This window comes from Salmo salar, chromosome 16, assembly GCF_965601325.2.
Source record: "Salmo salar chromosome 16, fSalSal1, whole genome shotgun sequence".
Taxonomy (NCBI): Eukaryota; Metazoa; Chordata; class Actinopteri; order Salmoniformes; family Salmonidae; genus Salmo; species Salmo salar.
Window position 1 is genome coordinate 65988624 of NC_138306.1, and position 27584 is coordinate 66016207.

Sequence of the window (27584 nt, forward strand, 5' to 3'; positions counted from 1 at the left end):
CCTTCCACTTGTTAAAGGTTCTGATTGATAAAGATTTTTGAATCAATTAGTATATTTGAGTTTAACCACAATATTTGTTGTATTATTTGTTTTGTCTTTTCTGGTGGATTAATCTGAAATTGCAACCAACTTTCTATGGCTTGTTTAAAAAATAACGTCATTTTGGAGATTTAGTTTTCAAATAACCGGAAGTGAGCGAGGAAAAAGGCCAATATTTTTCATGTGGTGAGACATTCTTACTAATTTGTAAATAAAGCCAGTTTGTTATTTATAATTATTTATTTCTGTTTTTACAGGGAGATAAACCAAAAGCACACTGTCGCCTCATGAGCCTCCCGGTAGCGAACAAGCATCTGTAGCAACACAGTTCGCATCTTAGACAAATGAGCAACTCTGGAGGCCCCATCCTCAATTGCCTTGCACAAAGTATCTATTGTCCTGCTAATAGCCCATAATGGCAATGTACAATGTGACCGGTCGGGAGTAGGCTACAGTACTACAGTAAGAGCAAAATAGTCCTAACATTTCCACACCCTAATTGTAGTCTAACCAATACCCAAACAGAGATTCAGTGAAAATAAAAATCTCATTGATTTATCAAGACCAGTCCCCATGCTTGTCTCAGAGCAGCGCTGTCTTGACCTCTGAATGCTGTCTTTTCCCCCTACCACTTGCCTCTTCCATTCATTTTGAAAGAGTATTTTCCAGTAAGCATAATCAGTGCTTTAACTCCTCCTTGCGCTGGTCTGGAGCAGTGACGCAGTGACGCAGGGCACCGTACTAAGCCACAAATTACCTATAAATCCTGCAGCATAATCTCAATTATTTTTGTTGAGCAACCACCGTACATATTACCTCAATTACCTGGACTAACCTGTGCCCCCGCACATTGACTCTGTACCAGTACCCCGTATATAGCCTCGCTACTGTTATTTTATTGTTGCTCTTTGTTATTTTTCTTCTTTTTCATTATAATTAAAAAATATATATATTTTTTTACGTCTGTTTATTTTTGTAAATACTTTCCTAACACTTCTTTTTCGTAAAACTGCATTGTTGGTTAGGGCTTGTTAGTAAGCATTTCACTGTAACAAATAACATATTTTTTATTTGATTTGATACTCAATCCATGTCTAAATCATCTCAAGGCTTAAAAATCCTTATTTAACCTGTCTCCTCTCCTTCATCTACACTGATTGAAGTGAATTTAACAAGTGACATCAATAAGGGATCATAGCTAACAGCTGGATTCACCTGGTCAGTCTATGTCATGGAAAGAGCAGGTGTTCTTAATGTTTAGTGTGGGTATAAAAACAAAACGGGTGCCTTTTAGCTACGGTGCATCAGATATCCTTTATAGTAACCCACCTATCAGCTGTTGTGATCAGATTTTAAAAAAAACGAATTTTACAACCATGTAAAATTTCGCATTTTTCACAGGTCAGTTACATGTATAATGATTTTGAGGGTGGTTAATCGCCCAGGTCAACTCTTCAAAGTGAACATCTGCCTTAGAAATCTACAGGCTGTTAGAGTGTGCAGTGATAACATGCACTGATATCCATACAGTTCTGAGAGCATTACTATGGCTTCCATGAGATCAGGTTTGTAGTGGGTTATATGAAGGTTCTCTTCATTTTTGGCAAGTCATCATGGGTCTCTCTACAGCTTTATGAAGAAAAATGATATATGATGTGTTAGTCCTATTGTTCAATTCCCCTATTCTTTCATAAAGGTCTAATGCATATTCCTTTGGAAAACGAATAAGCCTACTCCATGTTACTAAAGCAGTGCTTCGGTTTTTGACCTAGCACTACAGTACATACTGTAGCTCATTCAAATAATTAAAGCTTGATGATTAGTTCAATATCTGTATCAGCTGTGTAGTGTTAGGGCAACAACCAAAACGTGCACCCGAGAGGACCGAGTTTGGGAAACACTGCACTAAAGCAATGGGCAGATTTTATTGATGTGGGAAAGAAGAGGCAGAAATGAGTTTGTTTCAGTCTTGCATGTCAGGTCCTTCTGTTGACATATGAATCCAAAATAATTTCATTTCTGACAAATACAGGGCCAGCTGGTGTTCCCATAACCGGCCCCTGAATTAGCCATTATGTAGTGCAACTGTATCTGCTCGGCACCTGGGTAGCTAATGTGTCGGGCCAGGCCAGGCAGGACCTTTGACTCGGATCGACACAAAGGACATGCACCACCAGTGTGTGTGTATGGTGAAAGTAGAAAATGCTTTTATCTTGAACCTTTTTGTGTGTGCGGTGCGTGTGTGCAAATGTTTCTATGTGTTTCTGTATGTGTGATTTTTCGATATTAACACCTGTCGTGCTAAAATTCCTGTTACTGGGATTCCAAATCATCCCCGGGGACGTGGCGTTGCCAACAGAGTTTAACCAGCCTGAGTAGGGGAGGACAATGAGCCTAGGTCCTGCTGCCTCCCTCCCACAGCCTGCCTGCCTTTGAGACACACACACACACACACACACACACACACACACACACACACACACACACACACACACACACACACACAGTCCCTGTTCAGCTGTTTGGTCAATGGGAGAGGGGATGGGAGCCAGACACGTACAGCTCCAGCCCTGTCCTCTCTGTTCTGTTCTGTTCCAGAAGGCCACAGCGCTACTGTTCAGCCACACACAGGCTCCAGCCAGGTCAGATGTAATACACAAACTACAACATGTTACCTTCTCACCGCTATTTACCACGGCTGTCTGTCACAGCAGCTCTACACTGGAGGTCCTAGTGGGCGCACACTGGAGGCCTGAGAGGGGGATGAGTGGGCTCAGCCACTACAGAGTCAATTTTGTAACGGTTTTTTTGGGCTGTTTGGGTACACAAATGTTTTTTATCGAGTTAAGCCAAAATCGGTAGCCAAAGTCTACGCACCTTCATTGAATGGTCAACAGTAGGGATTCTTCAATAAAGTCTTTGTTGTCATTTAACAAGAGTTGACTCATTTTCATACACATTTTTTCATTGAGAAATACTGCACCCATCATCTTAGTTAGATGTAAAATTGAGCAACTAAGATCTCCTCGGCAAAAACGTCGATATTATTGACATATTTCTTGAGTTATCTTAGAATAATTCTGACTGTTTTGAGGAAGTGTATCCTGCATACAGCGTCTCAAAATAGACAAACAATACCACTTTTTTCTAATTTTCCAAGCGAAGGGCTTTTAAGGGAGTATGCAATCACAATTGTTCGGTTCTCTTAGCCGAGTTCGCCAGCTGAACTGAAGCATGCTGTCGCCTTAACACTGCATTATTTAGCAACAAATAGCAGTGGGTTTTTTGGCAAGAGAAAATACAAATATGGCATTGTTATATCATTTTGTTACAAAGTGATCTAGTCAAATAAACCATGTAACATGTTGAAGAATGAAATTGGGAAATATGCACATTTTGGATCCATGTACTCAACAGAATATGTAATATTCCTACATATTCCTACAGAACATGTAATATTCCTACATATTCCTCCTAAATATGAACAGTACAGGCACCCAAAATGAGTACCGGAACCAATTTCAGTCCAAGTCAAGCACAGACAGGAAATAATTGTTTTAATCATATAGGGGTAAATTACAGTGGAATATGTACCCAATGAGTGCCCCACCCTCTCCCTCACATTACATGCAAGATTTATGCTATGACGTCTGGTTTAGGCTCAAATCTATTTGTCTGACTTCTGATTCGAATCCTCTGTGAGCTTTGATCAAAGTCAGACAAACTACTTTAAAATATATCCAGTACTATTAAAAGGCAGTGGGTAGCGAATGAGCTCGTTTGATAAATTCTTAGGAAGACTTGACAAATACCATCGTTGGCGTAGCGGAATCGTACAGATCACAAAGGTACTGCTTGATCTGTTCTCTGTGGTATGATTCCATGACTTTAAGTAGGCTATACTGTAATCTTAAAGTTTGGGGTTGTCTTACTTATATTTACACTGGCTGTCAAAAAGCAGACAATACTATTTCCTTACGCTGGTGTCCAGGAATATATATATATATATATATTTTTTTTTAAAATAATTCTTAGAGACATTGAATTGATACATATTTTTCTCATCTTGAGTAAACATTTGACCACTGTAAGAGACTGAAGGGCCACCTCAAAACTTCCTAACATGCCATTGACTAATATTCAAATTAAGAATACACAGTGGGGTTTTTCTATGTGTTTATCAATTTGGGGCATGGAATGTGTTGTATGAGGATTTGAGATAGTGCTGTAATAAACCAGGTAATTTCATGATTTTATTTCAATGATGTATTTGCAGGCCCCAAGGCAGGTATGCACTCCCCCACCATGTAATGTAGCTTAACGTAATACAGTTGTACTGTAGCTTAACTTAATATACCCCAACCTGTTTGTTCAAATGCAAGTAGATCTAATCCAAAAGACTGGTAAGGAGGAGGAGGAGGAGGAAGATTATGAGGAAGAGGAGGAGGAATATGAGGAGGAGGATGAGGAAGATGATGAGGAAGATGAGGAGGAAGAGGAGAAGGAGGAGGAAGAGGAGGAGGAGGAGAAGGAGGAATATGAGGAGGAGGATGAGGAAGATGAAGAGGAAGATGAGGAGGAAGAGGAGAAGGAGGAGGAAGAAGAGGAAGAAAAGGAAACAGTAAGGAACTACAGCTATCATTCCTCCTTTGTGTCTGGCACTGATGATCACCCCAACCTCCTTATTTCCTGTCCTTTTATTTATTCAAGCCTTCAGCAAAAACCTTAACGGTACCCCCAGAATAGACAGACAAAATCATTTAACAACCCATTGGATTCAGTCTAAACACAAATTATATATATATATTTTTTTACTATTGAATTCCATGAAAAATGATAAAGTATTATGGTTGAGTGGAAAATTATGTTGAAAAAAAGTATTTAAATAAGTATGCATGGAAAGATTAAAATAAATAATGATCTATCACATTATCTGATGATTGTCTTAACCTGGAGAATCTTCCCATCAAGAGAAGGGGCCGTAGGAATCACTGCGTGTTAAATGTCTAGACCTTCTTCTGGATGTAGCATTAATATTTAAGTAGCCATACGAATATGAATCATATTTGTGGCTAAGAATTTGCATTCTGCTGTTGAATTAAACATTGATTGCACAGCTTCATAAAGGGAACAATATAACTTTGAGGCTCTCGAGATTGGCAAGTTAAATTATATCTAATTAGCTACGTTTTAGTCAGGAATCAGACCTAGTTCTGCTCATGGACATTAGAAAAATGGCATTTATCCTTGTAAATTGTGTTGGTTTTAAAACGTACCTCGTTACTCTCACCACAATGTTAGTTCAAATTGACCTCTCCGTTCCTGCCATTCACCTGGGCATAAACCCAACACAGAAGGCATTATAGAACCGTGTGTTCTCTCATCCAAACTACAATAATCTACTATTTCAAATGCCATGTGATGCTGGTAGCGACCATAAGCCTCTATCTCTCTCTCTCTTCTCTCTCTAAGTCATCTGATAACCAGGGGAATCATAAAACCCATATGAATGTAGAGATTGTGCCCTGTGTCTTCATCGTTTAGCCAGTAATCATATCAGTGACTCCCAGGTGGTGTCGGCCGTCTCCCTGACTACTGCTGTGTCTAGTCCCACTGGGAGATGGGGCCGGATGGGGGGACGATGGGGGCCGAGGCCCTCCCTGAGAGCCCTGTTACAGCCTATCACGTGCTAATGTGGAGGGATGGAGGAGAGAGGGATGGAGGGACACAGCATGCTGCTGCTGCACTGACAGATGGAGGGATGACCTCGGAAACCTGGCCCCTTTTCTGGGATCAGCGACGGCAAATGACAGGTATTATTTCATAAGCTAAAGTCTAAATGGAATCACTGCTGCCGGAGCGCCGGAGTCCCCCCGTCCCCCGTCCCTACCGCATTAATCTGAGACCGCAACCAGCCATGTAGCTGCGCCGATGTCAGAACAAATCTGTCTACCGTGCACCAGGAAAGGAGAAAGTGCTTTTTGATGAAGTTCTTTATAAATGTTAATGTAACATGTCAGCGAACATGATGTATAGTCTGCCTGCACATTCATCTTTTAAGAGAGGGCAATATAAGAAAATAAACAGAGGGGGTTGTACCTTGTTTTACCTTAAGTGGTGTGTGTCTCTGTGTGTGTGTGTGTGTGTGTGTGTGTGTGTGTGTGTGTGTGTGTGTGTGTGTGTGTGTGTGTGTGTGTGTGTGTGTGTGTGTGTGTGTGTGTGTGTGTGTGTGTGTGCGTGTGAACGTTCCAGTAGCTACACAGGAGCAAAGCTGTTACTGATACCAGTGCACTCTTTACACATAGCGAAGCTGTCATGTTACCTGGTTGTTCAAAAGGAGTAGAAAGTTACAGCTGTTGGGTTAAGATGCAGCTCATGCTAGTCAGTGCCCCCGTATTTCATTGATGGATAACTAAATATACGTACTGTGCTTCTAGACATGTAACTCGGGACTATTCGCTGTCGGAGTTAAAGGTGGCGATATCTGATTTTCCACATTGGTCTACTCCAACCCCTCTATGAAAATGAGAAACACACATTACCGTCCCATTAATGGATTGATGCTACTTTCAAATGTAGGTCTCATAGAGGCTCAGTAAGAATTAGCTGCACTCTAGGGCCAATTAGCCAACTCTTTGCCTCTCACACAGCCTCACACACACGGCCACTCTGGTGCATCTCAATCAATCCAAATACCCACAGGTGAAATGCCAGATCTGATTGTCAGATCACCCCGATGCATTTTAAGTGTGGGCTAAGTGCGGACCCTTAATGTTATTCATGTCCGAAAAACGCCATGCATTGACTAACTTAGGTTGGGTTGTGGTTCAGAACCTACATTATAATGTCTTTCAAGTCCTATACATGTGATGGGATGCATGGCTTGCGTAATGGTTCTTTCAGTGCACATGTTTTACTTAGTCAATGCCATAACATGGTTTACATATTTTGGTCTTTAACTTTGATCATAATGTCACAGATTTGACCATTTCACATTTTGTTTTCGACAAATAAATGTTGATTTCCCATGTTCAATTCTCAGACGCAATCCACCCTGCACTTCGGTAGTTGTATAGCATTGTGTGCTTCAACGGCGACCCCGTACAATAGCCTAACCTTTAATTAAAATAGAATCCTGTCGATGATCTGAAAAACCATTAGCCCGAAAGACCTGAAGCAAAACTAATGATGGCCCAGTTTAACCCACTGTATGAGGCTGACCTTTCCCCAGACTCTGACTGTGACCATCTGAGACTGGCCGTGCAGGACATCTGCTCCTGAACCAGGGTGGTTGTTGTCTCTGCTTCACTAGGCCCCAAGCCTTTCAGTGGCCCTCAACCGTTACTACAGTGCAGTAGGCAAAAGGAAGGATGGTTCAGATACCGCCCATACTGTTTATGAGGGGGTAAATGTAAAGGCCCAACCCACAAATAATGTTTCTGATCCACATCTTTCCAATGTGTCATTTTCACTTTCAGAAATTTCACTTTACATCCATTTGTAACCAACATATATCATGTTGCTTAAAATGCTCACATATTTGAAATGCCTGACCGACCCAATTGTATTTAATACTGTGCTTTAACTATTTTATAAACACATTGCACACATTTTCCCCATAAGGACTTACGAACTATTTATTTCAATATTGATGTTGGTATCATTTGTGCTATATTTTTTCGATGCAAACATTTTTTTTACCACTAATCATAATTCTCCTTCATTTGCTATATGACGTGAAATGGTGTTTATCTCTGCCTCTTTATCTAGACGTTGTATCTAAAACAGCACATTAACATCTGCACACCATTTAGATGCTAACACTGGGCTAATAACAGTGTCTGTTCGATGCCAGCTCCAGCCAACTTGCGCAGCTGAGCAGTGTCAGCCAGGTTCCTGGGCCTCCTCTGAGCAGTTGTTGATTTGGGTCGCTCTATACAGCTTCAAGCTGTTTGCTTTAAAGGATCAATATCTGCACCAAATCCATGTTACGTACGGTGTGTACAATATCCAACGGCTACCTCTTGTGTTGTGTCGACCAGTCCCATTCAACAGCCACGATGACAGAGAGTGATTTAAAGTAATCAACTGCTTCAGAGAGGATGACATCAACTGGCCCTGGCCTGAACCCAAGGGACTAGCCACAAATATACACATCTGTGGATAAACACAATCAGGGCGGAGCACAGATGCTAAACACAGGAGCGGAGCAGGACACCCTGTCTGTTCTATTCTTTATCATTGTTATTTGTCAATTTCACAAATTATTGATCTTTTACAAATATTTTTCAAGGTATCTTAATTACTTGCTAAAGAAGCCCAGTGCCTTTGGCTGGCAGACAACACAAATAAGTTCATTTGCATTTCTGTGTTGTGAGTATTTTGGCAGTCGGCACCCTCGTCCAGATTGTAACCCCTATTTCTGCCTCCAAAACCTGCCTTGGAGGAGCGTCCACTGAGGGATTAGGGATTTAGTGGGGAAGGTAAGTGTGACTACAAGCTTTGGCTAGCCATCTGCTCCCCAGCAGAGTCAGGGCCAACCTGGGCTGCTGATCGAGCTCCAGCCTGCCTGCAGCAAAGACCTGGGCACAGTGCTAACTCCCAGCCCTGGCCAACCTGGCTGCCTGGCGCCTGCAGCCAATCACCATCATTCTGCTGATTACTCGTAAGAAGCAGTCCATATGTAACAAAGTTTGTTTTTTTCCCCCTCTGCCTTTATCCTTCATCTTCTTCTTTATTTATTCTCTCGGCACATTAACTAAATATGAATATGTGTATCTTTATGCATACTGTGTCTGTATACTGCATGTTGAGGACAGTACGAGGAGTAGGTGGAGCATATTATCAGTGTCTCTCTATCCTAACCTCAGACAGAGAGAATACACAGCCAGCGAGCTAGAGAGGAGAGGAGACAGAGAGACAGAACAGAGAGAGAGAGAGAGAGAGAGAGAGAGAGAGAGAGAGAGACAGACAGAGACAGACAGAGAAAGCGGGAGAGAGAGAGAAAGAGCGAGTGAGCGAGAGAGAGAGAGCAAAAGAGAGAGAGAGAGGTTGAGCAAGGCCACAGAGAAGAGAGCTGTAGCTAGGCCCTGGCTCTATTCGTCTGGCAGTGCTCGGAAACAGATGACAGAGGGTTTGTGGTCGTCTTATCACCCCTGGGTGAATATTCTAATTTATTTAACGACAGGCTTATTAAAAAAAGAGAGCGAGAGAGAAAGAAAGAAAGAAACAGGCAGGTCTCTCTCTCTCTGTCCTTCCAGCTTCTGCCTGGGAAGAGTGTTCAGTTCAGACATTCTTACTTCGCTCCAGGATATAAGAAAATTATACCTGCCTCGTGGCTCTTGCGGTGATCTCCCTTGTCAGACATATGAGAGGCTCAAACACCAGTGGACCAAAGGGGAGGACAGAGTGAAGGAGGGAGGGGAGGGGAGGGGAGGGGAGGGGAGGGGAGGGGAGGGGAGGGGGGGAAACAAGAAACCTAATGCTCATTATTAAATTGCAGCCATTGCAGTTGCCAGGAACCTATTTCTCGTCATTAATTATTCATTCTTTATTTCAGTAATCCAATACTCAGGTGAGGAGGGTGGTAGTGATAGAATGTGTAATTTTGAAGTTTAATGGTGATGCTGGGTTGAACAAGGGATTAGGACTAGGATACTAAATCATTAATGCCTGTCTAAATCTAAGGCTATATGCTTAATCTATCTTGCATTATGTTGACTTATTTCTTATATTTATTACATTCTTTTGCTGGAAGGGGTTCGGGAAACACTTTACATTGACCTTTTCATGTGCTTGGGGAAGTTGAAACTTGAAAAAATGAACAGGGAAAATATGAGAAGGGAAAACATTGTTTTGCATGAAAAATAAATGGCACAATATTACAGATCGTCTGACACAGTGCTCATCAGTGTCTTTCAAGCAATATGACAGAAAGTGTAAATGAACTGAAAACAGATTTGTCTGGCAACATATTACGAAATTGCATATTTATGTAAGTATTTGTAGACAATATTCATTTATAAGTACGTTTTCAATCAAGATAATGCCATCATTTGCTGTATTTGATTGGCTGATCGTGTTATTGTGATTTGATGTTTTTATGGTTTTGCATATACGTTTACGATAATAATCATCTTCAACTCATTTTACCACATTACTACAATTGGAGCTCTTTTATAAAAATGACAAATTATGATTTCCTTACGTTCATAAACAGTATTATATATACATAATTGTATTATGTGACTAAGAGTTTGGAGGATTAAAGACAGATCGCATGCAATCTATACTGAAGCCTAAGGCAGCGCCTTGTTTGCAACCCATACCCTCATCATAGATAAACAACCTGATTGTGCTCCATATGCCTTCACAATATCTCCCATCTTCATCTGATAATCAGAGCCTAAACTAGTTGCAATCATCGCATAAGTAGTTGTTCTCAAGATAAGGGTCACTTTTGGTTATTTATCATACTATTTATCATACTACTCTACATTAGTAGTATCTACAAATTACCTCGACTAACCTGTACCCCCGCACATTGACTCGGTACCGGTACCCCCTGTATATAGCCTCATAATTGTTATTTTATTGTGTTACTTTTTAAAATAGATTTTTAGTTTGTTTAGTAAATATTTTCTTAACTCTATTTTCTTAAAACTACATTGTTGGTTAAGGGCTTGTAAGTAAATATTTCACGGTAAGGTCTACACCTGTTGTATTCGGCGCATGTGACAAATACAATTTGATTTGATTTGATTATATACAAGCTATTTTTAATATGTTTCCTATTTTCTTATATTTCTACATACAGTGCATGTTACTGTAGTCTGCTACCTTTGTCCTCTCCTCTTTGGCCTCCTCTCCTGTCTGCATGTGCGCACCAGCTGGCAAAGTCGCATATGTTATAGAGGTTGCATGTAATAACATACGCTGGGCATTGTTGCTGTCAAGGAAACCAACCTAGCGATATGAGCGACAGGCAGGGAGCTCTTTGAAGAGCCTAATGGCCATGACGTGAAATATGGCACAAGATGCAGTAGAATGGAGATGTGCTTTAGCTGGGAATGGGGAGAGCAGACGTATTACACAGGCCTTTCCTAGAGTCCGGTATCTATGAAGTGTACACAGTGTAGGGACATTGTATCTAGTCAACTTATAGAGGACGGTTGGATCTATGAAAGTATAGAGAGAGATTGTCAGGTGTTATAGCCAATAAGAAAAATATGGGATGTATTCGAGGGAGGAGGACAATCGTTTGTCATAAATATTTTGACATAAGAACAAAATGGTACATTCAACAAGGTATTTCCTCTATCCCATCCTATCCACCCTGCTAAGAATAAAGGGCAATTAGGTCATGGAATCTGCATCCATCTTGCATCCTCTCTAGGCTCCTGCAATTTGGGCTGAACAAGTAAAGGTCAGGCACGTTAGTCAGATGTGTGCTCCACAAATTCTAAAAAGGCTCAGTGGTCACGCCAAATGTATTCCCTGCTACATAATTAGCCCCCTCAATTCCCCCACCACCGGCTCCCGGGCTCGTGCCAGTAAAAATCACCCCCCCCCCCAAAATGCCTTTAACCTCTAGATTGCTGCTCTGGGGCAGATCCCTAGATCCCCCCCCCCCCCTTACTCCCCTAACCCTATCCCCCTTTCCCCACATTGTTAAATCTAACCGCCATACAACAAGGCAACACCACGACCACCACCTAAACTTACCGACCACAGATGCATCAGGCGGGCTCCGGCTCCGGCTCAGGCGGCAAGAGTCAGGGCGTCTGACGCATAAATTAGCTATCAACATTAGCATTACCCCGCGCATGGCACCCGGTGCCAACTGCTCTCCGCGCGGCCATTAAAGGTCATGTTTTGATGACTGAATGCCACACAGGCACCTTGGCTCCCAGGAGGAGCGTTCCCCAGGTGCACGTGAAAGGTTAAAAATTACCTTCTCAGCACCCGCTTGTCTCTGGCGAAGGAAATAATTAGAGGTTTTTAGGAGCGGCAGAATGCCTCCTGTCAGATGACAGAGCGGTACCTAATGGCCGTATCTGGGGAAGAGTCAAACAGGCTGTCAGGCCTGACAGGACAAATGAGCATAATAGCTAGCGTGGAAATGGGCGCCTGTGTTGTGTGCCTTTCAGGGGGATAGAATGGCAACTGCATGAGGAGAATAGTGCATGGCTCCTAACCTTTACATAAATCTGTTAACACGTGTATTAGGAGTATTTTAACATGCAGGCAATCGGGCTTTATCTATATTTACCCCGGCCCCTGCTTGCCGGAGATGTTGCTCTCCCACTCATGTTCATTCCAATAAGGATGTGGGGTTTTATTATTTCATTGAATCCTATTAGGATTCATGCTCATGAATGTAGGCTTATACATTCCAGTTGTCAGCAATGGGAAAGGCAACACAAATCTCTAGAGTAATGTAGTTTAATGTTAAAAAGCTTTTTAGGATTTGTTCTCTTTCACTATCAATGCATTGTGTAGATTTTTGTAGGTGCAGGTCCAGAAAGAAGCCAGCATCAATTTACTCACGTCACCACATCACACAGTGCCTTGAAAGTATTCAGACCCCTTGGATTTTTTCACATTTTATTTTGCTACAAAGTGGGACTGGAATGTATTTAATTGTATATTTTGTCAACAATCTACACAAAATACTCTGTAATAACACAAGCATTTTTTTTTAAAGATGAATAGAAATGAAATAACTCAAATATAGTTGTTGCAAAAGTATTCAGCTCTCTGATTCAATGCATGGTTGAAAAACCATTGCCATCGATTACAGGCAACTGTGAGTCTTCTTGGGTAAGTCTCTAAAACCTTGCACACCTGGATTGTGCTATATTGGCCCATTATTCTTTTCAAAATTCTCAAAATTTGCCTCCACATTATTTGACGATGTCAAGCATACCCATACCATGATGCAATTACCACCATACTTAAAAATAAGGAGGCACTTAATCAGTGATGTGTTGGGTTGGATTTGCCCCAAACATAAGGCTTTACATTTTGGCCAAAAAGTGTATTCCTTTGCTGTTCTTTTGCAGTATTACTTTAGTGCCTTTTGCGTACAAGATATATGTTTTGTAGAAAGAAAATATTGTATATATTTGTATTCTTCTTTTCATTCTGTCATTTAGGTCATTATTGTGGAGTCACTACAATGTTGTTGATCCATCCTCCGTTTTCTACCATCACAGACATTTAACTCTGTAGCTGTTTTAAAATCACCAATGTCCTCATGGTAACATCCCTGAGCAGTTTCATTACTCTCCAGCAGCTCAGTTCAGAAGGACGAATGCTCCCTGGTCTTTGCAGTTGAATTTCAATACTTGACTGAGGGACCTTAAAGATGTTGTATGTATAGGGGACAGAGGAAGACCACGTTGCAGACTCTCACAGGTCAAACACATCAACTTCTCTTCTTGAAGCCGGCAAGGTACAAGGTGTCTGAGCTAGTGAAACTACTTCCAGAGCACACCGCCAGAGTAACACACATGCAAACCTTCCTTTGCTTCCTCAGATGTTTTCTCAAATAAGGTGTATGGTGTTGGGGAGAAAAGGCAAACAATAGACCTAAACATAGCCCTACATGCTATTCACTCTAGTCATCCGCCACCCCGAGAGCTCCTAAGACGTATTTAATTCGGCATTCTGTGATTCCTGGCATGGCCTTATTGGTGGCATTTATATTCCTACCACAACACCAGTGTGCTAATAGCAGGGTTATTAACATAACAAACTTAAATGTTCTATATAAATAATACTGTTCCGGGATGCGCGGGCTCAGCTGACACTATTTAGGCAGCGGCTCAACATCTGTTTGTGAACACTTTGCCTAATGATATCATCCGATATCATTAAGTGTTGCAGAGCACGGCGCATCAGCAGGTGCAGCTGTTTCAGCTATTCCCATCATGGGGAAGGAAAAAAAGAGAGACGCAACCCTCCCTCTCTCTTCCCTCCCTATCCCCTCCCATCACTGAACCGCCAAACCGGTCATTAGGACAATTTTCTTCAACAAAAAAACAGCCCTGTGATTTCAATCTGTATATCACCTGTAATTGTAGTTTTTAGCAAGTGGCTGATTCCATACATTTAGCACGGTAAACTGGGCAGACTGAGGCCTCTGAATGCTGCCTGAAAGATGCATTTGTGCCACCAGCTGCAGAGGCTGTTTTTAGATGGCTGGGTGGTGTTGTATTTCTCAGGGGCAGGCAGCAGCCTCAGAGGCTGAGCCTGTGGTGCTGATCGAGGCTGTAGCTGGCGCTGCCCAGGCCACGGCTTTGTTTCCTCTGCTGGTTCATTCTGTTTATATGCTCAGAATTATGGAAATGATTGATTATTTCCTCTGTGAACAATGAAAAGGTCTCTAGTTCCTGTGGAACAGCCGTTTGAGGGGCTCACAGGTTGCCTGTAGTTATTTGCTATGGTCACAAAACCAGTTAATTAGTCAGGTGGATCATTATTGGATGTTACACTGTTGTGTGTTCCATCACCCTATTTTCTAAAGCTTGTTGCATTTCCAATGGAACATCCATTTAATATATATGAGAAATATTCAGTAAAGCAAACCTCACGTAACAATATCTTGACTGAACAAATAGTATTGTTTCTACTGAGATTGAGAGGAGCAAGACACATAAACAAGAAACAATTACAATTGTTATGTAAAGAGGATATAAAATTACTTCAAATTTTTGGGCTCTCTGAGTTATGAGTTATTTCATTTGCAAAATTGTAATCCCAGGCAGGCTATACTGACCCTTGGAATGCTAGGATGGAGAGTAGAGCTTTATCTTCGCTCTGAGCGCTGCCTGTCACTCAGCGGGGAATACAAGTCCTGCCTCCAGCTCTTCTCTAAATGTTGATTACTCAAGACACGCGGGTAGCCGCCCCTGCCTCCCCTCCTGCCTCCTCTCCAGCCTCTCATCCTGACTCCTCTCCTGCCTCCCCTCCTTCCTCCTCCTGCCTCCTCCTGCTCCACCAGTCAGCCTTCACCCTGGAGGAGAAAGGAGTGGAACTGCTTTACCTAAGGTGTAGACTGACCCGGGGTTCAGTTCAGGAAGGGTCCTGGCTCTAGGGTTCCCTGGCTAGTCTCTACCCCCCCCCCCCCCCCCCCCCACCCTGTCTCTTCTCCTCTAAGAGCAACAACAATCCCTGTATGGAAAGACAAACACAGACAGCACGGCCTGGGGATCTGGCAAGCAGAGAAATAGCACACAAACTAGAACCACCACATCCACGATGATGCTTAAATAACTTTGCATCAAAATTGAATAAATTATGATTCTATCTAACAACATAGACAACTTAGAGGAAAACTGCCATAGATCAGTATTGTGTGAGTACAGCAAAGTGTGGTCTGCTGTCTCGATATGGCAGTACATTAGAGAATGTGGTTTATTTCAAAGAGCTTTATTATATTTCAAACCATCTTTGGTGTTTGGGCTGTTTCTCAATTACAATGCTTTCTTTCTCTTGTATTTAACGCCGTTTTGGATATTGCAAACATTCTGGCAGCAGGCAAAACAAGTCTTAATTTTCACTTCACAAATGTCCTAATGGGGGAACTAAAGAGATGGCAGAGCTGTAGAACCCTTAGGCACTAGTTGAGATAAACAGTCAAATAAAATTCAACTTAACAGGAGACCTAGCAGGATTTTTTGTGTTAATGTACCTTCTTCTGCAGAAGACAAGGAATTACTTGGAATATATAATTATACTTGCACAATGTGTATGTTCAGACGTCTTGAACCTTAGCCGATGTGTTAATGCTCTCTGAATAAAATAAAAAAATAACTTTGAAAAAAGAGACCTTTTTAATATAGAATGTACTGCATTTCCTGTCTAATACCGTGGGTATAGCTGAAAACAGTAGTTTGTATGTTCTAGTATCAAACTGACAAGGTTTCCAACTCTGAAAAACCACTGTTTATTACACAAAATGAGTGTCCTTTTATACAGTACATACTATATGTATTCAACACAGGAAACCTCAGCTCCATTGATGTACTAATTGATTTGGAAGGCTCTCTAATTTCAGTAAACCGTCGGAAGACTTTCAATGACGTTGTGACTGTGTGAATCAGCGATCGGTGGAGATCTGAGGGGCTCCGTGGCCACCTGAGAAAAGAAGAAACCGACAAGCCCTCTGCCGTCTGAAAAGCACGAGGCATATCAACCCTTACAAGTGTTTCCTTTTTTTCACAGACAGGAATGTCATTGAGTGCCTTTGTTGTTTCTCTTTTGGAAGTAAATGACACTTTTAGGATTTATTAAGACAAGAAACAATTTTTTAACAAGTGGGTCTCTTAAACCCTCCATGGAAATCTGCTCATTACTTTCCAGCCTGAGGCGCTCCTCTTTCTCTCTCCTCAGCTCAGATGGATCCATCTCCTTTCTCTTGTTTCTCTATCTATATTTCTAAGATGCCGGCGTTGCCATGCCTAATGCTGTAATGTCACAGCAGTTTGTTCAAAGTAGAGTAGTGATTTGGGCGCTCAGCAGGTGATGTCCAAACTCTCTTCAATTATTGAAGTGGGGGCTTGGTGGAAACACTACAATCGCTGCTGTACTCGGGCAGATAAAATGGAAAGGCTTTTGACATCACACATATTTCCTACTTACGCGTTACAAAGACAGTGCATGACAGTGGCCCTTTATCATTTTCCCTTCTTTTGTTTTATTCATTTGATGTTTTTCATGTTTTTTTGGGGGGGGCAGGAATTTTGTATTCATGGAAAATATGAAAAGACACGTTTGTTCCCTTTTAGTGTTGTGTGCAAAAGTGCTATCATTATCTTTTTGATTCGGGATAGTCTACAGTAAGGTCATGTATATTTCTGATGCAATTTTCGTCCCTTTGACAGTCTTAGAAGTCCAACTCTTTTCAACTCCCCCTGCTCCCTACCAAACTGTGAAGATGTGGCAGCCGGTTTGATTAATACATTTTATTTGTTTTCCCATGACAAAGACACAGTGGACATTATCAGTAGGAGTTACATAGGAATGATGTAAACCTTGACATAATCGTTTTGAAATGATTTTCATTTCATGTCTTCTTCTCTGAATACTCTCCGTATATCAACACTTTTGATATGATTTTAATGAGCAATCAATGCCTAAACAAATTCCACTGAAGAGTCAAGACTAGCACATGTTAAGTCCCTGAGACAGTTAAAGGTATAACACCCTATTTACAGCAGTCTGAATTTCGGAGCCCACACCCCACCATTTTACCCCAGCATCTTTTTCGCCATCTTTTTAGAACAAAGCCTATCTCAGAATTTGTCTGTGTTGTGCTGAAATGCAATGATAAGGTCAGATCCACACGAGAAAAGTGGCATTTTAAACAGGGGTTTTAAGTCAAACCTATGCAAGGCGCCCTGCTGAGCCGTGAAGCGTGTGGCAGACTGGCAGCCTCGTTCGGAGTGCGTTGGGGAGGCTGCTCGGTGGACTGCGGTGGGACGGAAAACCTTGGGCTCTAGGCTGTAGCCTGTAGTCTCTGCACTTATCCCGATGCTCCTCTTTAATGGCTTCCCATGTTGTGCAGGGAAGGATATCGACGGCTGGGTGAAAACACAGGGCCAGGGCTGTCCCAGTGGTGTGTGTGTGTGTGTGGGGAGGGGGGGAGTGGGATTATGTGTGTGTTTGTGTTTCAGGGAGTTGGGAGTCTGTAAATCTTGCAAATGTACACTATACAATATACAGTATGCACCGTATAAATCTTTAAAAAAATAAACATACATGATGCAGTCAAAACATGCCCCCCTTTTTTCTGGGAGAAAATCTGACAGGTCCCACACAGTGTATAAGAGAGGGACTATTCTCTCTTTCTCTCGCTCTCTCTCTCTCTCTCAGAAACAAGATATGGCGTTGTCAGTGAGTGTACAGTAGATGCCAACAATGTCTAATTACACTCTTTCCTTTCCCACAGATCCTCCGCGTTCCTTCGTTCGTAAGTTTGTTCGTGTGACCAAATTCCTTGTGTGCTAGCTAATTAGGCACATAATATTACTGCTACTACCACTCCTGACAGGTGCTGCTGGCCACACACACACACACACACACACACACACACACACACACACACACACACACACACACACACACACACACCTTCCGTGGCCTTCCCGCCTCTCACACTCACAGGCAGCATTGAAAATAAAAAGACTGGAGAAATAACAAGAAGACAAGATGTGTTAATTTCAGCTTCCATCTGTTTTTACAGAAACGATGCCAATGTCTACATGTTCAGGAAGAAAAGAGAGAAGAAGGAGAAAGAGGGGGGGGGATAACCAACAACAACTTTGGGAAGAGAACAAGTCCTTGGAGATGGACGGTGTAAAAATCAAATTAACTGTGTGAAAGATTTGGTACAGAGGGTTGAGAACACAGGAGGTTGGTAGCACCTTAATTGCGGAGGACGGGCTCGTGGTAATGGCTGGAGGGGAATCGGTGGAATGGTATCAAATCCATCAAACAGATGGTTCCATGCCCTTCCATTCGCTCCATTCCAGCCATTATTATGAGCCGTCCCTCAGCAACCTCCCCTGGTTGAGAAACTATTAGAGTAATGCTCTTCCCCCACTCTGTTGTATTTCAGTACTGTTTACTGTATTGTATGTCTGGCGATATGTATCTTTCTATTTTATTATCAATACCCATAGTATTTGAAGTCTATTCATGTCTTATGTTGGCTCGATACTGCACTATAGGAAATGTACAAATTGAAACAGGCAAAACTGGCAGTTTTCATTGGATCACAAGATTGCCTAAACAAATCCCACGGTACTTTTCTATTATTTCACAATTTTCTTTCTCTCTAAATTGTTATGAAGTAAGTAAGTAAGCATTTCACTGATAGTTTACACCTGTTGTTTACGAACCATGTGACGAATAACATTTGATTTGATTTGCACTCTTCCTCATGACATAATACATGACACTTATCCAAATAATTAATTTAACAATCAGCTTCCCGTATTACTCACATACCAACCACAGAGCTTTGTAGACACTGAATGATTAAAGTGGGGACAAACGATTGACTTGTTCCATAGAACATTACAGTTTTTTCCTCTCTTATTTCATCTGAGCCAGTTGAACAATGGGGCAGTTCTGGCTCTGAGTACATAAATAACAATGACCTGAGGATGGACAGATTTTCTGACAGGCCGATTCGGTTTCTTCCGTCTGTTTGGGTACAGGGATCTTTCCACAGACGTGGCAGGCACTGAGGTCCAGTCGATGTTGATGTTGTCAAATGGCCTGAGGAGTAAAAGTTGGCAAGTTGACACCCGCTGTGAGTTTAAGGTGGTCCTCCTTCCCTTCTTCCTCTCCTGAGTTTGCCGTGTCAACATCGCGGGGACACTGATTGCTACATTTTAGGTGCACTAGACAGGAACTTCTCATTGTTTTTTCAAATGCAGAAAAAAGGGAGAGGGATAAATGTCTCACATAGTTGCAGGGACACTCATTCTTTCCCAGGGTGTAGATGGTATTCTGTGTACGCTGGCTGCCAGAGTATACACCGCTCGGCCATAGATCTTTGTAATTTCAACGCTTCCCTCACTCCTACAGCGAAGGCGTAGGAAGACGTGGTATACTTTGTATTGGCGAAGCTAAATAGTCAATACGCAGCCCTCTGACAACCCGCAAAGGCCTCCAGCCATCCTGTCTCCAACTAGAGAGCCAGAGACTGTAGCGTACAGGATGGTGTGGGAATCCACATTATAATTGTTTGTTCAATTATTTTTCTTGGATGCCGCACCTGCACTCTGCCAAGTGAGCTCCAGAGAGTCGCTCTGCAATTAGGGCCTGTAGAAGCTAGCTACAGGGTCCTAGTTAAACGGCTCAGAGAGAGAACCCAGAGGGTGAATCAGATAAATACCTTTTAGTGCTCAAGGTAACAAGCAGGGTGACAGTGAAGAGGCACACTGGGAGTAATTTACCTTTATTTTTCTTCCGATTTTGACCCTCTTCTTGACAACATTCCAGAGGCCTGTGTCAGCCATATTATGTTATCTTTCCTCTTGGTCTAATTGAGACCTATTACCAATGTTTATAAGCTAGAGAAGGCAGATTGGGTGGGATGATACAGTAGGCTAGGTTACCACCACTGGACTGGCTGTGATGTGTGATGTCCTCGAAACATTTGTTATGTTTGAGAATTTCACGGATAAGCCCTTATGGAAAAACCACATGTATTTCACATGTGAACATATGTGAAGTGTTCCAAAAACACATGATCACGTGATGTTATGTGAAGTTAATGTGATAACAGGTGACAGACAACATGTAAAGTAACATATGATAAAATCTCAATGCTGTGCGTTACAGGGAAGACATCCTCCTCTCATGAGGTACCCTTCCTGCAGGCTCATCCTGACATGACCCTCCAGCATGACAATGCCACCATCCATACTGCTCGTTCTGTGCGTGATTTCCTGCAAGACAGGAATGTCAGTGTTCTGCCATGGCCAGCGAAGAGCCCAGATCTCAATCCCATTGAGCACATCTGGGACCTGTTGGATCGGAGGGTGAGGGCTAGGGCCATTCCCCCCAGAAATGTCCAGGAACTTGCAGGTGCATTGGTGGAAGAGTGGGGTAACATCTCACAGCAAGAACTGGCAAATCTGGTGCAGTCTGTGAGAAAGAGATGCACTGCAGTACTTAATGCAGCTGGTGGCCACACAAGATACTGACTGTTACTTTTGATTTTGACCCCCCCTATGTTCAGGGACACATTATTCCATTTCTGTTAGTCACATGTCTGTGGAACTTGCTCAGTTTATGTCTCAGTTGTTGAATTTTGGTATGTTCATACAAATATTTACACATGTTAAGTTTGCTGAAAATAAACACAGTTGACAGTGAGAGGACGTTTCTTTTTTTGCTGAGTTTACATATACATTAGATTGTAAGAATAGTGTATGCGTATGAGCAGTAGTACCTAAAGTATATATGTACAGCACTTTATGTGTAAATACCTACTTTCCTCCTTGATTTAAATGTCCCCAAGGAGGTCAGGGTAGTAAACGGAGGTCGAGTTGTATCTTAAGACGATGTAAAGCAGAATCAGAGGGGATGTCACAACAGCTGAAAGTGTCAGTCACAGAATTATAACTTTTTTTTCTCTCAGTTCCCCGGCAGTGCAGCTGCCTAAATGAGGGGGATTAAGTTAACACCCTGCTTAGAGGAAGAGCAGGGCAGGATTAAGGCACTGGGCTTGGACATAGCAACCATTCAAGCAAGCACCGCATCTTTTTTAAAAGGGAAAAAGTCAGTGTTGCACAGCGCTCACTGGGATGCGCAGTTGAGTTGCCTGAACAAATACATTGACAAGTGTATGGCTGACAAAAACATGGAAAACCATGTCCACAGTGCACACAGAGAGGGAGAGCACAGAGAGACACACACACATGCATGCAAGCACATGCAGAAATGCCACACACACACACAGCGTATTTTCCTCGTCCTCAAGCAGATTTGCCCTTGTTTCCTGGACTGGGGGAAGCTATGAGTCCACCCACTGGAATAACTAGCAGGGAGAGAACAGGTGGTCAAACCCCTACATGGTGAAAAAATGAAAACACCTGCTGCATCTGAAACCCAACCCAGGTATTCCATCACATTCCATAACTATTCCTCATAGGTTATACTGTATATGCTGTTCACACAGTGTTCACATTCTCTCCACAGTAAATCATTTTATCCCTGCTTGGGTACAGTAACCGACATCAGAAAACTGGGCACAATGTTATAAAAGCAACCCTTTCACACTTAAACAATTATATATCTCATGTTATTTGAACGTTTTGGCTTTAAAAAACAAAAACACATTTATGTACAATAAATACATGTGAAAATGTAACTTAAATATTCAACACATTTTTAAAAATGTGGATAAAGAAATACCATACTCAAAAAGCTCCAAATTGAAATTACACATTAGTTATTCAAGGTACTTAAATATATTCAAACATATTCAAACGCACTATTCTAAGTGAACTGAGTACAAGCAGAACACACTCACTGATCCTTCTTTGTAATATACTGTATCCGCTGTATGATCTCTCCCTGAGAGACACGGACCGACCGGTCTCCACTCATGTCACTTCCATTACCCCGAGAGTGACCATGACACAACGGCATCGGACACTACAGTGATAGATGCCTTTTCGTCTTCCCCAGTCAAGTCACATGTTCTGGTCAGAGGACAGCTATAATTGCTAGGACAGGTGACACATATGTGGAAACCAGAATATGATGGGAAGACGGCTTAGATCATATGATCTGTACTTCACTTGCCAACTAAAATAGATTACGCAGCTAGAACAATTATTATATGAATCCACTTATGCTTATTAATGACGTGTGACTGTTTCTATATGGATTCCAATGATAAATATAGGTATCCTTCATTAATATATTATTTCTAATGTAACACTTAGCAAAAATGTACAGCTCAAAGGTAACTATAGACAAATAAGGAACAATTTCCCTGTTGAAATTATGGAGGTCAAAGTCATGACAAAACTTCACAGAAGTGGAACACATCGTAATGAAGCACCCTTTGTAATCTGTGACAAAATTAGCATATTTCACAGCACATAGTAGGAGTAGTGTAGGTGGATGATCATTAGGGTCTTTTGACTATAATAATTCCACCCTGCAGTATTCTTCTTACACCCATAAAGTACGATTTCAAAGAAAGCAATTGCATGTTACTGAATCCCATGTTGTTTATTAGTTCGGGTGTTGTCAGTGATGGGAGATGGAAGAACAGATAGAAATCCCAGTTCTTCAACTGAATCTCCAAAGCGTGTGTTGTTTCAACACATCTGAGCCTACTGAGCTTGTGATATTGCTCCCCAACTAAGGAAAAAAAGCGCAAAACACTGCTCTATTTGAACCCAGGGGATGCAGTATCCAATTGTGTTTGTCAAGGCTCCGATTCATCATGTCACGAGGGTCTAATCTACTCCACACTGTTTTCCCTTTGCATGCTCTAAGTATTTTCTGTTCAACTTCGACTTGTCACCGCAGAAAACACACATAAGAACTCTTTCGCAAACACTCCTTGCTCGCTTACTTCTTTTTAAGGAAATCTCCCCAGAGTCTGGAATTTTCCCCTCTCTGTCTTTATCTCGCCGTAAATGTTGACGGACCAGTGAACCTTGATGTGGTCCATGACAGGCTTATAGCTATTTTGTAAAGTGTGCAGAAACACAAAAGGCCTCTGGTGTGGTGGTTAGGCCATCATGGATGCACGGCTCTGAAAGAGAGAGAGAGAGTGCTAGAGAGAGAGGGAGAGAGAGGACAGAGAGGAGAGAGCGCGAGAGAGAGAGAGAGAGAGAGTCCCAACAAACCATCAATAAGAGGCCTGTACTGTACAGTAACTAACACAGAAGCAGTCTACATGGGACCTTTAGGGAAAAAAGACCACGATTTATGATATTTTAGTTCAAACTCTGCTACCCTTCTGTGTGGTTGCCTATTGTAAATTAATGAGGGGTTCTTCAGCAGATCTGAGTTGATGGGTATGACATAGGACCCCAGTAGAGATTGGAAGATATGTTGCACCAAGTGTAGACACTTATTACAGTGGTACGGTTAACTTTACTTTTTGTTTGTTTGCTTCATGTCTTGGGATACAGTATGTGTGATTCTACCTTGAAAGCCAAACTCAGTAATTTCACAAATTTAAATATACCTGACTGTGTGCAAATGCACCTGGATCTGCCTATTCATGTGAAACGTCAAAATGACTAGACATCCTTTTTATTATTTCCTCTAGTTGTATCACAATCCTTCCAGGGGCCTGTTTGATATGCTGCTTCCTGCTCTTTCCCCCCTACCTCCTGACTTCCTGTGGGAACCTCATTTGATGAACATCATTTCCCAGACAGGCTCATGAAGGGCATGTTTGGCACGTTGTTACACGACAAAACCTAAAGACATAAAGACAGACACACACAAAGGTGAGAGCTGACAATGAAGTGCAACGCTTTCAGGGTCCCGACCTGCCTCGGCGCTGTAGTTTGATGATGACAAAGCCATCCGGACTGGTGAGGATGCTGTCCTGACTGACGGGAACTAAGGAACAATGGATGGGGCTGCTGTGCTATTCGGAAAAAAAGGGGAAGTGAAATGGAAACCTTAACTGACTTTTTGGGGGGGCAGGTATCATGTTAAGTTAAACATGTTCTAGGGGCAAAAAGTACAACCATGTGACTACTATCTGACATACAATATCTTTATGAAAGACTGATACTTGTTAACTCTAAAATATCTGATACATTTTTATATTTTACAACAGCCCTTTGAAGTAAGATAGTTTTTGTGATAATCCTCCTGAGAGTTCATAAATATGTCAAAATCATCTTCAACACCAGAACTGCAAACATTGCACAAAGGTCAGCTCAGAAGAGGCGTTCATTATTCAACTTTCTTAAAACATGACTATTAAGGAAGCACTGGCATTTACTGTAACAATCGGTAGGAAAAGGGCTCAGGGAAAAACATTTGAAAGGAGATGAGATGACATATTTACAGACTTATTGCATCCTTTGTCCAGGCAGCTGAGCTATTCTTTTCCCACATAGGAAAGAAGAGTAAGAGTAATTCATACACGTTTTCATCCCTCTCCTTCCCTCCTTCCCCCTTATCATTCAAAGTCGTCCTTTCGGTTCCCATGCATTCATCATGGAAAAGGTCCCAGGTCTTTTTTGTTCTTATTACCGCAGCAGATAACATTCACATAACTTGCAGTCAGTGAGAAGCCAGATCATCCATTCCCCACCCCCTCCACCCCTCCTCTTTCTCACATCCTAAAGTAAACCTATCTGTCCCACATTTCCATCGCCACCAGTTGTTTTTTCCAATCTTGGGAATTCACTTCAGTTTAATTGTTTGACAGTAGTTTTCCTGCTTTTTATGCCACTTAGAAAGAAGGTGCTGCACATTTCTGAGACAGTAATAACATTCCCCTCCAGTGGTTCCCTGGGGGGCGAGCTCATTAGAGCTCATAGGCAGGAAAATAAACTGTCTAGGTTCTGAGGCTAATGTCTACACTGAGAGATTAGGAATTAGTAGGCTACAGTAGGTGGAAGTGCCAACTGACAACTTTTTCATGACTTATGTTTTTTACTTAAACATAAGATACAGTGGATAAATAGTTATATACATTTGTGAAGGGGTTCATTATCCTGGCTGAGTTGACAGGGTAGGATGGGGAGGTTAGTAAAAGTGCTGTTATGAAGAATTACACTGGGTGGCAGCACTGTGACTTCATCAAACTGGGTAAAGTGCTTGTGAACTGTGGCTTTTACAGTCCAACAAATAGAGTATTCTGATTAAAAAAACATATAATTATCATACCTAAATCGGTCTTTAAAAATATCAATATATTTTCAAGATTTTGCTACGTCAGGAAATGCAATACGTTTAAAAATATCACAAATTATTCAAATAAATGTGTTGTTGATGAAAAACTGAAAAGGATGAAGCATTTCAGAATCTTACTAACAAAAGAGAAGAGAAGAAAAGAGAAGAGATATGAATCATATGGTTGCTGATTTGATCTGTAGCAACAACTGCTAACAAAAAGTTGCCAGTTTAATAAAAATAAATGACCGCAGAACGCAGACCTCTGATAATGAGGTGTTTTCTTCTCAACATAGAATGTATTGGATTTATTTTTCACTAATACAAGCTTGCATGTAGGTAAAAATGCATTCTAGCTGAAGAGAATCACCTTGCAATACTGTGTGAACATCTTATTTATAAAAATTTTTATAGATATTTTATTTCGAATCAAATGTTATTGGTTGCATACACACATTAAGCACATGTTATTGCAGCTGTAGCAAAATGCTTATGTTCTTACTGTAGCTCCAACAGTGAAGTAATATCTGACAATAAAAAACAATACACGCAAAATCTAAAGTACAGTGAGGGAAAAAAGTATTTCATCCCCTGCTGATTTTGTACGTTTGCCCACTGACAAAGAAATTATCAGTCTATAATTGTAATGGTTGGTTTATTTGAACAGTGAGACAGAATAACAAAAAAAATCCAGAAAACATGTCAAAAATGTTATAAAATGATTTGCATTTTAATGAGGGAAATAAGTATTTGACCGCTCTGCAAAACATGATTTAGTACTTGGTGGCAAAACCCATGTTGGCAATCAGAGGTCAGACGTTTCTTGTAGTTGGCCACCAGGTTTGCACACATCTCAGGAGGGATTTTGTCCCACTCCTCTTTGCAGATCTTCTCCAAGTCATTAAGGTTTCGAGGCTGACGTTTGGCAACTCGAACCTTCAGCTCCCTCCACAGATTTTCTATGGGATTAAAGCCTGGAGACTGGCTAGGCCACTCCAGGACCTTAATGTGCTTCTTCTTGAGCCACTACTTTGTTGCCTTGGCCGTGTGTTTTGGGTCATTGTCAAGCTGGAATACCCATCCACAACCCATTTCAATGCCCTGGCTGAGGGAAGGAGGTTCTCACCCAAGATTTGACAGTACATGGCCCCGTCCATTGTCCCTTTGATTCGGTGAAGTTGTCCTGTCCCCTTAGCAGAAAAACACCCCCAAAGCATAATGTTTCCACCTCCATGTTTGACAGTGGGGATGGTGTTCTTGGGGTCAAAGGCAGCATTCCTCCTCCTCCAAACACGGCAAGTTGAGTTGATGCCAAAGAGCTCCATTTTGGTCTCATCTGACCACAACACTTTCACCCAGTTGTCCTCTGAATCATTCAGATGTTCAATGGCAAACTTCAGACGGGCATGTATATGTGCTTTCTTGAGCAGGGGGACCTTGCGGGCGCTGCAGGATTTCAGTCCTTCACAGCGTAATATGTTACCAATTGCTTTCTTGGTGACTGTTACGCACACCTCTAGTAAGAGGGAACGCAACACCCTGCTACAACTCAACTCTGTGGTGTGAAAGAGGTATGGACTGTAGGTGTGAGTAAGGATGACAAAAGGCAGAGAATTACCGTTTACAAGGAATTTATTCCATCGCACGGTAATTTTGGGGAAAGGGGCTGGACGGAACCAAAACAAAGAAAGTAAATATCAAAGCCCCCTCTCCTACCTTACCTGCCTACCCACTACTTACCTTACTAGCACCACCTGGTGCACTAACCAAAATATAGGGGATGGGCCGCCCAGGTCTTTCCTAGTGTGCATAGACAGTAAACTACTACGGGTAATGTATGCCCGCAGGCCTCTTGCCTAAGCACTCTAGGTGCCTTCCCCTTCCCCTGGGAACAAATGAAACAGAATAACACAAACAATTTCAATAATCAAAACACGGCGTCCTATTGACACACAGACATAACCAATCAGCTCCCTCAGCAACAACTAACACAGTACATACCAAATCTCTTAGCAACAACCAACATGCCATAACCCTCAGCCATCAGCCTCCTCTCTCAGCAATCATCTCTCCCTTTCTGAGCAACAGAACACTGGCTTATATAGCTTCAGAAGGAGTTGGTAATTGGAGACAGC